This window comes from Podarcis filfolensis (genome assembly GCF_964270895.1).
Source record: "Podarcis filfolensis genome assembly, chromosome: 2".
NCBI classification, from domain to species: domain Eukaryota; kingdom Metazoa; phylum Chordata; class Lepidosauria; order Squamata; family Lacertidae; genus Podarcis; species Podarcis filfolensis.
Genome location: NC_139605.1, coordinates 42,600,984 through 42,616,917, shown reverse-complemented (window position 1 = coordinate 42,616,917; position 15,934 = coordinate 42,600,984). Strand labels below are relative to the sequence as shown.

The following is a 15,934-nucleotide window of genomic DNA, read 5'->3' as shown; positions in this document are numbered from 1 at the left end:
ATGCCAACTTTAATGCTAACCATGCCCTGGAGCTGCTTTCAAATCCTGGTTAAGAGAGAAATCCTGGTTAGCATGAAACCATGCTTAACACTGCTCTCTTAACTATGATCAATACCAGTGAGGAAATCACAAGTGGGGAAGGAGCACATGACCCCACAGCCCACTTCTAATCCTTAACCATGATTAAAAGATCAGGAGCTCTGTGCCAGCATTGGCCCCTAGAGATGCATACACACATTGAACTGTGTTGCACTTTATAAATTATTTCTCAAGGACTCAACCCATAGTCCTTTACTGAAGATTTTCTCAAACACATGTATTTGTTGTATATAACTAACTGCTTTATGCAAGCATAAGCGGTTGGTCATCTTTACAACTCCACAGTGAGAAATAAAGAAGTAAAGAAAAACAGGGGGGAAACCCAAGAACCTGGAAGCAACAAGAGAGAAAGGAAAACTCAAGCAGAAACCTTCTGTTCTGTAATGTGGCTTCTCTTTCCAACAATGTAAAGCACATCAGAATAAAGGGGGCTTCTAACAAAAGTGTATTTATTTTACCAGAAAGATTGGCTGGCTGGGCAACATCTAAGAATATTTCACAAAAGACTTTTTAAAACAGTGTGCCTTCATCATCAAATCGAAAACTGGGCTGAATCCAAGTTCCTAGGGATGCTCTTTTTGTCTATGCTCCTTGCTTCTAATGTACTGTTAACTCACCCTAGGAGTCATCTTGTTTAAGTGATGGCTCAACATACAACTGAGAAAAGTGTTAAGCTTTAACGTCCACATAAATAGAAGCGTAGGCCTGGGATCTGAAGATCGCCTCCTACATGAAGCAAAATGTTCTCTATCAACACCTGGCTAAATAGAAGAAGTAAGCAACTAAGTCACTGACTAAATTTAAATTTCTTTAATCCCTGAATATAAAACACAGTTCTGCTGGTGGCAACAATACCTCAATCACCAGAAAAGCAGCTGGTGATAGCTCATGGCATATGGAGGAATAACTATAGAAGTATGAATCTATTGTCAGTTGTGAGGACTTTTATCAAATCACTCCAGACAATGTCCACCATGACCTCAATAAAAAGCTACCTATCTTTGTGCAGAGAGAGGTATCCAACATTAGTTGGACCCAAATTAGTTATGGCCATTAATTTCAATGAGTCTACTCTGAGTAGAACTGACACCAGATACAGCCAAGAATATTTTACAGTAAAATGTCAATATTTACTGAAAAAATTATCCATTTGCAATTCCAGACACATTTTCTGAATGTTTTAAACTCACTGATACATCAGTGGATGCTGACAGTCATCTAAATGAGATTGTCAGCATTCATTTGTGTGTAGCTGAAAAGTGGGTGGCACTTCCAAAATTCTTACGGGAATGTCAGTATTCACCTGTAAATGTCAACATTCACAACATTGTTGGATATTTGCTGTTAACAGAGAAAGCAGCTGATCTAGACAGCCAAGTGCTTCTGTTAGGATGGTGATGCAAAAAGAGTGACACTTTCATTTATTGTGGCATCAGCTTTCATAGGCTACTTCCCAAGATGCATAAAGTGGAAAGAAACATTGTTTGGTACAGAATACAATACTAGCAATATGCCCATTAAAAAAAACAAACTATATGGAATCGCAGAACCCAGGAGGCCACTGAACGCCTAGGTGGCCTCATCATGTTCCCTCACTGCCCAACACACACATACACTATGAGTTGTGGGGTCGTCTCACATAGGGATGTCTCTACACAGATCTCCCCATCATCTTCTCACCTTCCTATGGCCAGAGTACCTACTGGCTGTAGTAAGCTTGGTCCAACTAGGGACTGGGTAGTTATATCCCCTTGTTGAGTGGGGACGAGTCTCTTTTGTTGCAGTAAGACATATTGGTGTACAATACAGCTTCTGATACGATGGAGGCAGGATATGGGTCCTAGCAGCAGTCACATCTGCTCAGAGGCCTCCACATCATGCCATCGACACATGTAAACAAAGGGGCAGATTATGCTCAAGCTGTGTAATGCATGCAGCTTTGCATTTCCATTTCAAGACCTGAAACTAATAAAGTCCATCACAGAAATTTCTTATTATTTCATACTTTCTGCCAAGATGCCTTTAATCACTTATCACTTGGCGACAAGAAAAAAACCTTTTTCCGAGATGGAAAAAACACACAAATATTTTATGCTATATGGGGAGAACGCTTGGCATATTTTAGGTACTGCTGATATTTTGTTGTGGAGAATGGCTATGTTCTGCCTCCACAGTCGGATGCGGCAATACTTCTGAAGTGATGTGGGTGGCGCTGTGGTCTAAACCTCTGAGCCTCTTGGGCTTGCCGATCAGAAGGTCAGCAGTTCGAATCCCCACGACGGAGTGAGCTCCCGTTTCTCTGTTTCCAGCTCCTGCCAAACTAGCAGTTCAAAAGCATACCAGTGTGAGTAGATAAATAGGTAGCGCTGAGGCGGGAAGGTAAACAGTTTCCGTGCGCTCTGATTTCCGTCATGGTGTTCCATTGCACCAGAGGCAGTTTAGTCATGCTGGTCACATAACCCAGAAAGCTGTCTGTGAGCAAACGCCGGCTCCCTCGGCGTGAAAGCAAGATGAGCGCCGCACCCCATAGTCGCCTTTGACTGGACTTAACCGTCCAGGGGCCCTTTACCTTTTAATACTTTTGAATATTAGTTGCTGGAAACTGCAGGAGTGTTGTTGTACTTTGGTCCTGATTCTGTGCTTCCCGCATGCACCTGACTGGCTACTGTGAGAGCAGGATGCTGGGCTAGAAGGGCCATTGGCCTGATCCAAAAGGCTATTCCTATTAAAAAATAATGAGCTCAGAGTAGGAGTTTCCCTAGCTCATAATAATCGATGTATTTGAATAAAAACTTCCTTGTCCTAAAATTCTTAATGTGTTTGGAATGCAAAACACCACAACTGCGAGCTTATGCAGTGATTTTGTGCCAGAGTAATCTGCATTTATCAGAACAGGAACTCGAAGCTAGCCAGCAGCCACTGTTGACATATGCTCATGAGCTGAACATTTTAATACTTTATTCTCAGTTAAACTGAGAGTACAGTGGTACCTCAGGACAAGAACTTAATTCGTTCTGGAGGTCCGTTCTGAACTTGAAACTGTTCTTAACCTGAAGCACCACCTCAGCTAATGGGGCCTCCTGCTGCCGCTATGCGATTTCTGTTCTCATCCTGCAGCAAAGTTCTTAACCCGAGGTACCATTTCTGGGTTAGCGGAGTCTGTAACCTGAAGCGTCTGTAACCTGAAGCATCTGTAACCCGAGGTACCACTGTACCTTGGCCAGGGTAATATTCTGTAAACTGAATTCCCCTTTTCTTAAAAAAATAAAATAAAACATTCTAGTAAAAAATCAACTGGTGCAGGAATTCCCAGGTTCAAAATGGTACACCGCAAGGATATATACCCCACCCCTTTCCAACCATGAACCTGCTCATTATGGCAGTGTGAACTCACCCAGAATATACATTCTCCCAACTCGACAGTCCCTTAAGTTCCCCGCTATCACGAATGGATTTGAGTTTTTGCCCATTACTGATTCCAGACGTTCATTCAAGGAAGTAACTGACACAGTTTACAACAACTGTTTGATATTGTTTGTTATTTTGCATGCATTTATTTTAATTACTGCAGTCCTTGTTATATGTCACTTCTTAGTTCCTTGCTAAATGAAGCAGCTGCTCCAAGTTCAATACAGGTGCTTGAGGGAACCATCCACTCCAGGAGTGGGGGAGTGAACAGAAGTCAGGAAACAGCAGTGATATGAGCAGAGAGGGGCATACAGGCTAGGCAAATTTTGTTAAGCAAATCTACATTCCTCTGGATTACTCAATATATACAAAACTGCGAGTATTTTTATTTATTTACTTTTAAAGTTAAAATGGTGCTTAATGTTATATACCAATCCGGATGCAAATGAGACTGCACTATTATTAGATTTACAGGGTAGCCCATCAGCACACGTTCTCAGGGCAACTCATGGGGCAAACAATAAAATACAAAATTAAATTGCAAGGTGATAATCCAACACGTCAACAAAAACAATGCAAAAATTACAAAACAAAATTCAACTGGCAATTGCTGTTTGCTGGCAAGGATGTATGTACGTGGAGTGCTGCTTACAGCTATACCATCTCTAGCTGCTTTCTCATCAAGACTTAGAAAATGAATGGCTCTCAGCTCTGGACTGGAGCCCCCAAGGAACCCTGGTGGTGCAGGAAGCACTGCTGATAATCCAGTAAATCATCAGTCAGTGTACTCCTCAAACTGCTGAAAGCAGACACTATTACTAAAGGTGATGTTCTACAAAACAGACATTACAGTTTGGTCTCTACCTATCCATCTGTCGCCATGCTGTCCCTGCATTATCACCTATGGCGTGGTTCTCGTGTAACATTGAATTCCAACCTAACAGCTTAATGGTGGTGTGCAGGGACAGAGAGAAGACGCAGCTACTGGGATGCCGGTCAGCAGTTGCCTCAGTGCAAAACCAAACCGCCAGAGAATGAAGCAATGACAGGCTTACAAGAAAACATCAGCCCCAACAAGCAGCCTAACAGTGTCGGGCCAAAGTATAATTGTTTATTCTTTTTATCAGATATATTTATATATTGCTTAATCATCAAACACTTCTAAATGGTAATAAACTTAGAAAGTCATACGTCAACACTGTATTAAATTTGGCTATTTGTGCGCATTTAGCAAAGCCACAATCTAGGAGGTCCCATGTGCATATGGAAGTTCCAAAATGTACACATGGAGCTTAAGGCAAGTGAGGTCTTCTCCATTTGCTTCAGTGTTGGGGAAAACTGTGCATATAACACACACAAAAAAACCAGCTGGTACATGCCCAGAAGCAAACACATATTCAAAATTCAATTTACAGTAGTGCCAACATTTGCCTTTTAAAGCTAAACTACGATTTGGAAGAAAATCCAGTATAAAATATCATGTTATCCAACTGTGGACAAACTGAAGCACATTATGTGGGCGGGTTCTTTCTTTCTTTACATGTGTGATGACATTTCACTGGGTGCCATCTATGGTACCAGTCAGCTGGGTATGTTCGGATGATTAGCTCCGCTATTTGGTACAAAACCGGAACATATACATACCGAAATAAGATAGGCAGTGGACTGCATCAAACTAAGTTAGACTCATAATTACTAGACCTAAGCTGGTCATGCCCACTAATTTCAGTGGGCCTGCTGTGAGTAAAAGTAACTCCAGATATGACCCAGAATATTTTACAGGAGAATGTCAAAGCTCACCAAAACCAGTAATTTACATGTGAACCCTGATAATCCCAGACACATTTTGCAATAGCCTAAAAGTGAGAAATACATCAATAGATGCTGACAGTCATCTAAATGTGACTGTCAGCATTCATTTATGTGCAGCTGAAAAGTAGGTGGCATTTACAGAATTCTTATAGGATTCTCAGTAAAATGTCAACAGTTACAACAGCTTGGGTCATTTGATGTAATACGGACAGCAGAGTACTAGTAATGGCTATTAATCCCAATGGGTCTACTCTGAGCAGGACTAACATTCCAAACACCCCACAGTCCTCAAGATGCAGGAACAACAAATGGATATATGGGTATTAATTATCATTATTGTTGCTGATTTGCTTATGGCTATCAAATTAAAACATCAAGTATATAAAAACCAAAGGTCTACTTAAATTAAGTTCTTTCCAGACTTTGCATGCAACCAAGACTCAGAACTTAATTCTTTTACACACAAAGTGAGATTCTCACTTGTGATATCAGATGTGATTTCAAGCTTTAACCAACCTTAACAATTAAACAACAACAGTAAAGTTGCTTAGAATAGGCAATATACTCTAAAGCAAAATAATATACAGAACAGCACAGTAATCAGCAAAATATAAAGACCCAGGATCCTACCTGCAGCATGGGACCCACTTTTAATTTGTTGTTGAATGTGTTCATCTTCTTTTACATTTCTCTGTCTCCTTACACCCTACTCTCTCTCCCATCTTTCAGCTTCGCTTATTTATTTATTTATTTACCCAAAACAGCAGCACCAGAAAACTAGAAAGGAGGTTATAACCTGAAGTGGAATCACCTGAGGTAGAATCACAACTAAATGTGGGCTCATCAGCTGAAGCCCAATGGAACAGTACATATAGCAATAGATCTTCCAATGCCTAAATCAACCCAAGACTTTATAGGTGCATTTAAAATGGAAGTAATAAAATACTGTTCCTCATTAAAGGATTTTAAAATCCACCCTTAAGTGAGGAATGTAACAAAGTACCGTATTTTTTGCACCATAACACTCACTTTTTTCCTCCTAGAAAGTAAGGGGAAATGTCTGTGCGTGTTATGGAGGGAATGCCTACGGGTGGCGGGGGGATCTGCTGCAGTTGTGAGCAGAGGATCCATGGTTCCCCTTCCTTCCCTCCTCCGTGGCTCGCTTTGAAACAGCAAAGTGGGAGAAGAGCCGCTGAGTGGGGAGGAGAGAGGGACAGAGAGCCTGCTTCTTTAAAGGAGCAAAGCGGGAGAGGAGAGGAGCCGCTTACACGAGTGTAAGCGGCTCCTGTCCAGTTGGCTCCTTTAAAGCAAGCAGGCTCTCTGTCCCTCTCTCCTCCCCACTCACCTCGCTACATAGCAGCAAAGTTTTTCAGCTCAGCTCGCTAAGCCTGGGATGAGTGGGGAGGAGGGAGAAAAGCAGAGCCTGCTTGCTTTAAAGGAGCAAAGCGGGAGAGGAGAAGAGCCTTCTCCCCTTATACCCCTCTTCTTCATTATTAGCAGCATCCTTCTCCACCCACCCCACGCGTGCTTCTTCTCCCCTTAAACCCCTCTTCTGCATTATTAGCAGCATCCTTCTCCACCCACCCCACGCGTGCTTCTTCTCCCCTTAAACCCCTCTTCTGCATTATTAGCAGCATCCTTCTCCACACACCCCATGCGTGCTCCTTGTCCCTTGAGTGCTTTTCCTTCCCTTCCCACTTAAAACGCGGTTACAAAGCACGGATCCACATGGATCCTCAGGATTTTTGCACTGGGTCACCCCAAATTCACCATCAGATCACATAGCATGTCCATGGCTACATCTTGCACCAAAAAAATCACGCACCCACTGTTGCCTGGGGCCGCAGTGGTGCAAAAACGTGGTTACAAAGCATGGATCCTCAGGATTTTTGCATTGGGCTACTCCAAACTCACTGTCAGATCACATGTCTATGGCCACAGCATGAACCACAAAAATCATACATCCACTCTTTCGTTTAGAATATTTTTTTTCTTGTTTTCATCCTCTAAAAACTACGTGCGTGTTATGGTCGGGTGCGTGTTATAGAGCGAAAAATATGGTACATAACAAACCACAGTATAAAGTAGGGGGGAAAGTGCTGGGAGGAAATAGATGCTGCTTTTCATAGGAATATACTGGTATTCTGGTTCAATGTGCTGCGCTGCTTTTGAATACTGAAGTATCGGACTTACTTTCACTCTTCCTATAGTCTGTCTTTCTTTCTTTCTTTCTTTCTTTCTTATTGAACAAATGATATATGGTCTGTTCACATGTTATTTCACATGACAGTTAAGCTGTCCCTCATGGTTAAGTCATTCATGTGCAGTGACCCACAAGAGAACTCAGCTATTTTATCTGTGGCACTGCAAACTTCCACACAGGTCTGCTATGGCATGGGAGAAATGCTCAAACATGGTAAAGAGCTGCTGCCACCCCCATACACACAACCAGCTTTATACAGGACATGGTGAAATTTGCCATGAAGTGGCCTCCAGCATCAGCCAACGAAAGTAAAACAGACCATAGAAAGGGGAAGGGAAAGCTGAAGGCTTCTAGGTGTTGTTGGACTTCCACTCCCATCAGCCCCAGCCAGAATGGCCAATGGACAGGGATGATAAGAGTTGCAGTCCAACAAGGCCACAGGCTCCAAATCCATGCCATATAAAGTATAAGAATTCATCTAGCCTCACTGGGTATGGTTAAGGGGAATGAATTACGGTACTCCTTTTCAAATCAGTTTCATTCACTATCACAAATCCAACTGATGCTTTTCTTGAACCTGCATGATCTACTTTTTCAAACTTCATCTGCTGCTGTCACTACTGAAAAAAATAATCAGCAAATTAGGCCAATAAAGATGAAATCAGACATTTTGGGATACAGAAGACAGACTTCTATCCCTCTTTTATCAAAAGCAGTGATAAATAGATAATAGATTGTTATCAAGGAAGTGCTATTTCCCCACCCAACAAACCAGTTGATAAAAAGAGAAGCAGATAGACGTTCTTAACCAAATAACTCTTAGGTCATGGTGGCACTTAGCAGAGCTGGAGAAATCCACAATCCCCTAATTAAGCGTTTCATGGCCATACCGATGAAAGTAAGAGGAGGAAAGGAGGGTAGCTTTAGCAAACAAGTAAAGGCATTATTACAGAATGTAGAAGAGAGAGAGACAGATAAAAACAAATCTGTGAAGAAAGTTATGCAGCAAGTAAAGTAAAGAAACTGTAAAAAACCCAGATGTTCAGCAGGTGGGAAGGTAAAACAAGCCAGTGTGTTGCCCACTTGAAAATCCATCACTGATACATATGCTCTGTTTGTGAAACATAATGTGGAAACTGCTCAGTGTTTCTGGAGCCAAAATGTATCTTGGCTTTCATACTGAATAGCACTTTTCTTAGCAACATCACCCTGCCCTCAACCTTTTCAGACGACTTCCAAGGTAAAACTCTTAGGACTCCATCTCAAACATAATGTGAGATGGAGATCCATGAGCAGTCCAGAAAATATATTTCTCACATGTCAAAGGTCAGGGTAAAGAGGTACATCTTCAGCAATCTCCAAAAACTGTAAGTTGACAGGCACACCTCTATGGGGAGTGAGTTACAAGTTTGCGGTTGTCACACCGAATGTCCTCTCTTAGACCACCACTGCCTGAGCTTCTGAGGGTGGCAGAACTACCAGGAGAGTCCCCTCTGTCAATCTTAACACCTGAGAGGGTCTTTAGGGCCAGTCTTGAGAGCCAGTGTGGTGTAGTGGTTAAGAGCGGTAGTCTCGTAATCTGGGGAACCGGGTTCGCGTCTCCGCTCCTCCACATGCAGCTGCTGGGTGACCTTGGGCTAGTCACACTTCTCTGAAGTCTCTCAGCCCCACTCACCTCACAGAGTGTTTGTTGTGGGGGAGGAAGGGAAAGGAGAATGTTAGCCGCTTTGAGACTCCTTAAAGGGAGTGAAAGGCGGGATATCAAATCCAAACTCTTCTTCTTCTAGGGAAGGAAATGGTCTTTCAGAATTTGGGACCTAAGCTATTTAGGGCTTTAACATGAGCACTTTGAATTAATCCTGGAAACAAGCTGGCAACCAATGCAGCTGTTTTAAAACAGCTTATGTGAGATCAAAATGGAACCCTAGCCATAAATTTGGTCAGTGCATTTTCTCCCAATCAAAGCTTCCAAATCATCTTCAAGGGCAGCCCCATGTAGAGTGCATTGCAACAATCCAGTCTGGAAGTTACCAAAGCATGAAGTACAGTGGTTGAGTCATTTCTATCCAAAAGAGGCCATAGCTGGTGAACCAGCCATAGCTGAAAACAAAGCACACCTAGCCACTGAGGCCACATGAGACTCCAGTTTCTGTGCTGAAACCAGTAGCACAACTGAACAGTGTACCTGCTCCTTCCAGAGAAGTGGAACTCTGCCAGGACAGGCTGCCTCCCCACCTCCCAGACCTGAGAACTAGCAAAACCTGGCATTCAGAAATTGACATTTTGGTCTAGTTGCAAGAACATTAACCCTGGTCACATGCAGTTTGAGCACAGTCAGACAGCTGCCTCAAGCTCTTGGTTTTAGATGTCATGAAAGGGCAACAAATAGTTAGGTATTTAATGTATTTTAATTGTAAGTTTACTTCCAGGGAGAGGCACTTGTGAGATTTTGTGTTGCACCAACATTAACTTGGTTAGCCTGGGAAATAGGAGCACCATTTACTATTCTACCCCAGGCAGCAAACTATGTCTCACTCAAACCAAGAACACAGTTTGATAATACTGAAATTAATGGATGGCATCTCCTCCGGTCAGCAGTGTCAAGCAAACTACTGTCTTCTTCAGTGACTCAGCACTGTGACAACAAATTCTCTCCATTTATAGCATCCTGCCACACAAAACCACCATTATAAGTCACATGCAGATAAAGTACCTGCTAAGATAAATTACTGAGAGGATACAGCAATTTTGAATTCACAAGCATTCATCTTCTTAAGCCCTGCTGGTAGTATTGTGTGTTGCACCAAACATCATGTCTTGTTCCAATTTGTACTTAATTTCTTGGTTCTTAATCATTAAAATCAGTGCTTCAGAGAGAGGAAGAGACAGTAATCCTGCTTCAATGTTCTCTGTTGTGAGCAAATGATCAGACAACAAAAATTTCACAAATCCTTTCACCTCCATCACTTTTCCTCCACCTTTAGAAATGCTTTTTAAAATGCTTAAACTCAATTAATTTTCACAAATTAAATTATCTAAAACTGTGCCAGCAGACACAATGGGATCCCCATTGAATATCACCCTGCATCTTCTCTAAGTCGGAACATATCAGCCAATGTTGCAATCCTATACTCTGTGTGTGCGTGTGTAACATTTCTGCCTGTTCTTTCTTTTTTTACATTTTGCTAGCCCCAGAAAAGTTAACTTTGGTGTATATAACTACATTAAAAATAAAAAAGATAGCCAAAATGCATTAATAAGCAAAACAAATCCTGCAGTAATCAAGACAAGAAGAAATATGTCTCTACTGCTAAAAGGTTAAGCATTCCAAAGCTCAAACAGCATGTTGCACAAGGACAAGAAAACAACATTAAGGTTAATAGAAACATATTTGTGTGAACCCATCCCTAGAACCACTGTAATGCTATTCCTAACAGATTCATCAGCTGTTACATAGCTGACAGTTTCAAACTGTGGAGAGAACACACTTCTTTTTGAATTACTTGGGATTCAGCTGATCTTTGCAGCAACAGAAGGTAATTTTTCCAATGCAGCTTATAGGGCATCTAGTCATTGTGCCATTGTCACTTCTTGAGATTTTGAGAGAAGATTATTTCTCTTTGCTGTTCCCTGTGTGAATACCTGCATTTTTATCTCCCAGCCTTGAAGGCTGAATTTTGTTAACCACAATTTGCAAGCCCTGAACGAAACTATGGATCCTACCTTTTATTTTATTTTTAACATAACCCATCAAACTCCACCATATGCACAAAAAGAATACTTAGCTAATCAAATCTGGCATGCTGGTATCCCATTGGTAAACTCACAAGTACTAAGGTACGCATCTCAGATTATCCTAAGAGGGGTTGCTTTTTCCCTTTCAATTATGTTTCCACTGAAATATTTGTGTTTTACAGACACTCACATTTTAAAAACAATTAAATCTAATGATCCAGAGAGTACAAACCATTCTCTCCATTTTATTTTACAAAAATCTAATGATCCAGTAATTTTTAATATATATACAAACTCTGCATGTTCCATTGTAATATATTATGTCTCCACATTAATTCTAAGTCCTTTGTATCTTTTAATGTGTCCATGTGTACACTTATACCACATAAATATTCACCTCAAATTCTATTTTCACATACACAATCTTTGCACACACACACACAAACACAATTTCCATAAATATCTTTCTCTTTAAGCCACAAGAACTACAGGTGGAAATTAAGTATCCTATTTTCACTGCTGTATGTAAAGCATGACATGTTATTGAATGTGTACACCCAAAGGCAAATATTTTGTGTTCACATAAATCATTTAAGAGAAGGATGTAGAATTAACAGTGGGATCAGGATGCAATAATGAAGAAAGATAACAGATGCAGCTAATGGCTATAGGAGGAAAGGTAAGGAAAGGCTATGGATGATACCAGAAAAGCTATGCTAATGTGAAGTTGTGGAGCTACTTGAAGAGGGATAATTTATAAAAGATGGCAAAGTTATTTCTGAGTATAGCATGAGACTGGAGTAGAAGAAGGCAGACAGGGGAGGAGTTTTAATAAACTAGTAGAAGCAAGAAAGGATGTTAGGGGAAGTGTAGTCAGTGGCTAGACATTTGTAAAAACTGGAATATATATGAGAAAGCCAATATAGAGATTTAAGAACATTAATACAATCATGGTGAAATAAAAGAAAGATTTGATTAGAAAGTCTTTTTGAACATATTGGAGAGGAAAGTAACAGTGGGGGGGGGAGAGCCAACGATGAGGAAAATCCAGTAGTATAGATGCAAAACTGCCGTAGCGTGGATAAGATTTTTAGGTTTTGATACAGAAAAGAATACTTTTGACTTTGGAGAGGAAAAGATAAATACATTGATGAATCAAATAAAGACTATATGACTCTACGGTTGCTCTGTTAAGGGAGATATCGCTACAGAAACAAAGAGAAGGACACTGGGGAAACAACAACTATTAATCATGTTCTGTTTGAGATGAGTATTTGTGCATATATTGGATTTTCCTATCAACAAGAAATTGCAGAATTTTTTAGGCATCTGCAACAACTTGCTAAAAAATGCACCCTACCTTTTAGACTATGAACTCCAGGGTAATGTGTGCCAAAGCCCTCTTGGCAGTAGAACTTGGATGTGGCATGTGTAGGAAATACCATGGTGCATTTGTCAGATTACAGCATAGTTCCAAAACCATCACCACCACATTCATTTAGAAAGCACAGGCTGTACAAAAGTGTGTACAGTGGTAGCTCGGGTTAAGAACTTAATTCGTTCTGGAGGTCTGTTCTTAACCTGAAACTGTTCTTAACCTGAGGTACCACTTTAGCTAATGGGGCCTCCCACTGCCACCGCAGCACGATTTCTGTTCTCATCCTGAAGCAAAGTTCTCAACCCAAGGTACTATTTCTGGGTTAGCGGAGTCTGTAACTTGAAGCATCTGTAACCTGAAGCGTCTGCAACCCAAGGTACCACTGTATATGTGTGCTCTCTGTCTGCAAGTATAAAATCCATCTGAACATTTTCAGGAGTGGAAAGACGACAATGTCTAAATGTATCCAGGTCAGTTTCTGGCACTGTGCATCTTTAAAACGGGATGGGCCAAAGGCCAAGGTATTGTTGCATATTTTGACAGATGTGACCTATACTATAAAGGTAAGTGTATGAATAGAACATCAAGACCATTGCTAGATGCATCTTTCTCTGTATGTGGATGAGAACCGAGAAAACGCTTTACTACCAAATGAAGGAATAGCACAAGTGAAACGGCACAAAGAAATTGGCTGGACCTTCTCTCAGTCACTGGCAAGTCCTTCTTTTGAGACCAAAGAGTGTTATCTTTCAACGGAAATAATTAACCCCTTGTGTGGTAGCAGCTCTTCTGTGGGCTGAACTCTGTGTTAGCCAGGGACATTCTCCCTTCAGACAGCACAGGACCCAGAGCGGCTGGGAGAGAAGAAAACTGGGGATTAGGTTACCTGAGGTCGTTCCATTTAACTACTAGAGAGAGCCAAAAGGAAAGCACTGGTCTTGACCTGGTGTCAGTAAGGGCCCATTACTGGGTCGCAGGCTGATTTAAGCTGTGTCACCAACAGAAGCACTACCATCAAACAAATATGCGGTAAAAGAAGAAATGGGTCCCTAAATGAATGATTCAGTTAAAGGTGGGTCTCAAAAAGTTGAGAACTAAGGACCTAGAGAACCTGGGGGTGCGAAGGGGGAGACTATCTGCTCCTTAGGAAGATAAAGAAGAGCAAACCAGTGGGTGTTAAATCTTTGCCACACTTGCTTCTTTTGTGGAATGCAGAATAAGTCTCTCCATCACCCTTTCCACCCCTCCAAAAGAGGAAGGGCACTGCCAAATATGATCTTTCACGGAAGGTGCCTCTCCATCACCCTCTGAATCATAAAGGGCAGGGGAGTCAATGGTGACCGAGTGGGGAGAGGCAGGGGGAATCCTCCCCCTTTCTTTCACTGCGGTGGAGAAAAGGGGAGGGAGGGGAAGACACCAAACAAACGCTTAAGTGAGACCACTGATTTAAAAAGCCAAGCAGGAAACTAACCCTGACAAGAGGACTTGCCCTCCCCCCCAGCCGCACCGATTGGCTGAGCTCACAGCCAGGAGCCCGTTCCTGCCAATGCAAGTGGCCCTGCGGCTTGTCTATCAAAACGGAAATTCGCAGCTAAGGGAGTAGATCCCCCTCCATCCATCCTAGGCTTAGCAGGTAGCCGCCTAGAAATCAATCACACACTAATAAAAAGGGGAGGGGGGCTCCTCCACCACATTATTACTACAGATATTTGCGCTACAGATATAGATATAGATACACACACACACACTAAGGCAAGACATGCGTGCCATTCAAATCTGTGCAGGTTACACATTAGGTATCCTGATCTTACAACCGCCCCAAATAATCTTTCAACCCCAGAGCATACTAAAATGTACAAAGGTCCGTATTGCCTCGGTTCATTATATAACTGCTAATATAATATCCTCGCTTCTTCCTGGGAATCCTCCTCCTTGCAAGCGCGAGGCGGGGCGAGGGGGCTTGCTGGGGAAGAAGGAAGCCTCTTCGCCTTAACATTTGTTTTATAAAAAAAACCCCAAAGCTATGCACAACGTATGTCAACTCTTATTCCAAAGCCCGCCGTTTCCGAGTCTTACCAAGCCCGTGCAAAGGCGGCGTTGGACAGGATAGTAATTCTCCATGGATCTCGCTCTCACACACACACAAACCCGCCCTGGCAACTGCATGGCTGTTTTCTAGGAGAAATTGCAAGCGTCGGTGCTTCCGCGGGAGCGAGATGCCAGCTCGGGCAAATGTATCACCAGGCGTTTATCACAGAGCAGGGCTCTTGTCTTTCCAAGGAAAGCCTCCCCCCACCTTGGACTCTCTCATTCCCCCCCCCCCAGCCCGCCCTTGCCGACCCTTCGATGCTTTGAAACGCCCGAGGCACAATTCGTGTGCGTCCAAATGGATGCACCCAAATCCACCACGGCCATATCCGCGCTGGAGCTCCTCACCTTTCCAATCATTGCATCCGTCTCTCTCGCGTCCGCCTCACATGGATCTCACAGCATCCTGCCTCGCCGACAGCCCATTGCAGCGGGGAGAGAGGCGGCGCGGCGAGAGGAGCCGGGGGGACAGGTACGAGGCGAGAGGAGGAGGAGGAGGAGGAGGGACCTGCTGCAGTCGGGAGAGGCTCCCGTAGTTCCCTCAGCCGCCGCCGCCGCTTTCCTCCTGCCCCTCGCGCCCAGGCTCCCTTCAGCCAGCCGCCAGCCCGACTCCCTGCCTCGCCAGTCCCTGACTCAACATTCCCAGCATTCCCGAGGAGCTGCCCGCTCGCCCGAGCTGCGCGCCTCGCGCTCTCCGCCGGGGGCAGCAGCGAGCTTCCTCGGAAGGGGCCGGCTGCAAACCGGACCTCCAGCAGCAGCAAAAGCAGCAGCAGCAGCAGCAACGCTCCAAAGGCTTGCCTTCTTTCGCCCCGGCATCTCCCTTGCGCTCTACAAGCCCGGAGATGGGAGGGAAAGAGCTGACACCCCGCTGCCCGAGGCTTGACGGGAGGCGCCCTACCCGCTCCAGAGATGCTCAGGTTCGCGCGCAGCCCAATTGCTCGCGCGCCTTCAAGGCGAACGGTGGCCAGCCGAGGGTGGATTGAAAATAGTGGCGCAAGGCCAGCTCACCTTGGCAGAAATAGGTGGACGCACGTGCTTGCAAACATACGCCCAAAACGTAGCCTCCAAGGTCTGTTTTTATTTATATGTATGACTGTTTTAATAATGGATGCACATTTCGTATAAATGTGCTAATATAATTAAACACAGGCTCCTAGGCGTCCCCGTTATAAAGGCAGTGGCGTAGCGTGGGTTGTCAGCACCCGGGGCAA

The 15,934-nt window shown here is 43.3% G+C and overlaps 1 protein-coding gene across 12 annotated transcripts in view; it reads right to left on the bottom strand.

Moving 5' to 3' along the window:
* ERC2 (ELKS/RAB6-interacting/CAST family member 2) overlaps positions 1-15,395 on the bottom strand; it is a 512,280-nt gene extending 496,885 nt beyond the window's left edge. For 7 of the 12 annotated variants that reach the window (XM_083602954.1, XM_083602947.1, XM_083602951.1 and 4 more), the window contains exon 1: positions 15,072-15,364. The gene's annotated coding sequence lies outside the window, so the exon portion shown is untranslated. Of the gene's footprint in view, positions 1-15,071 lie in introns of all 12 variants that reach the window. The other 5 variants (XM_083602952.1, XM_083602957.1, XM_083602950.1 and 2 more) reach the window with 1 other exon arrangement.
* Between the last annotated feature and the right edge of the window lie 539 nt (positions 15,396-15,934).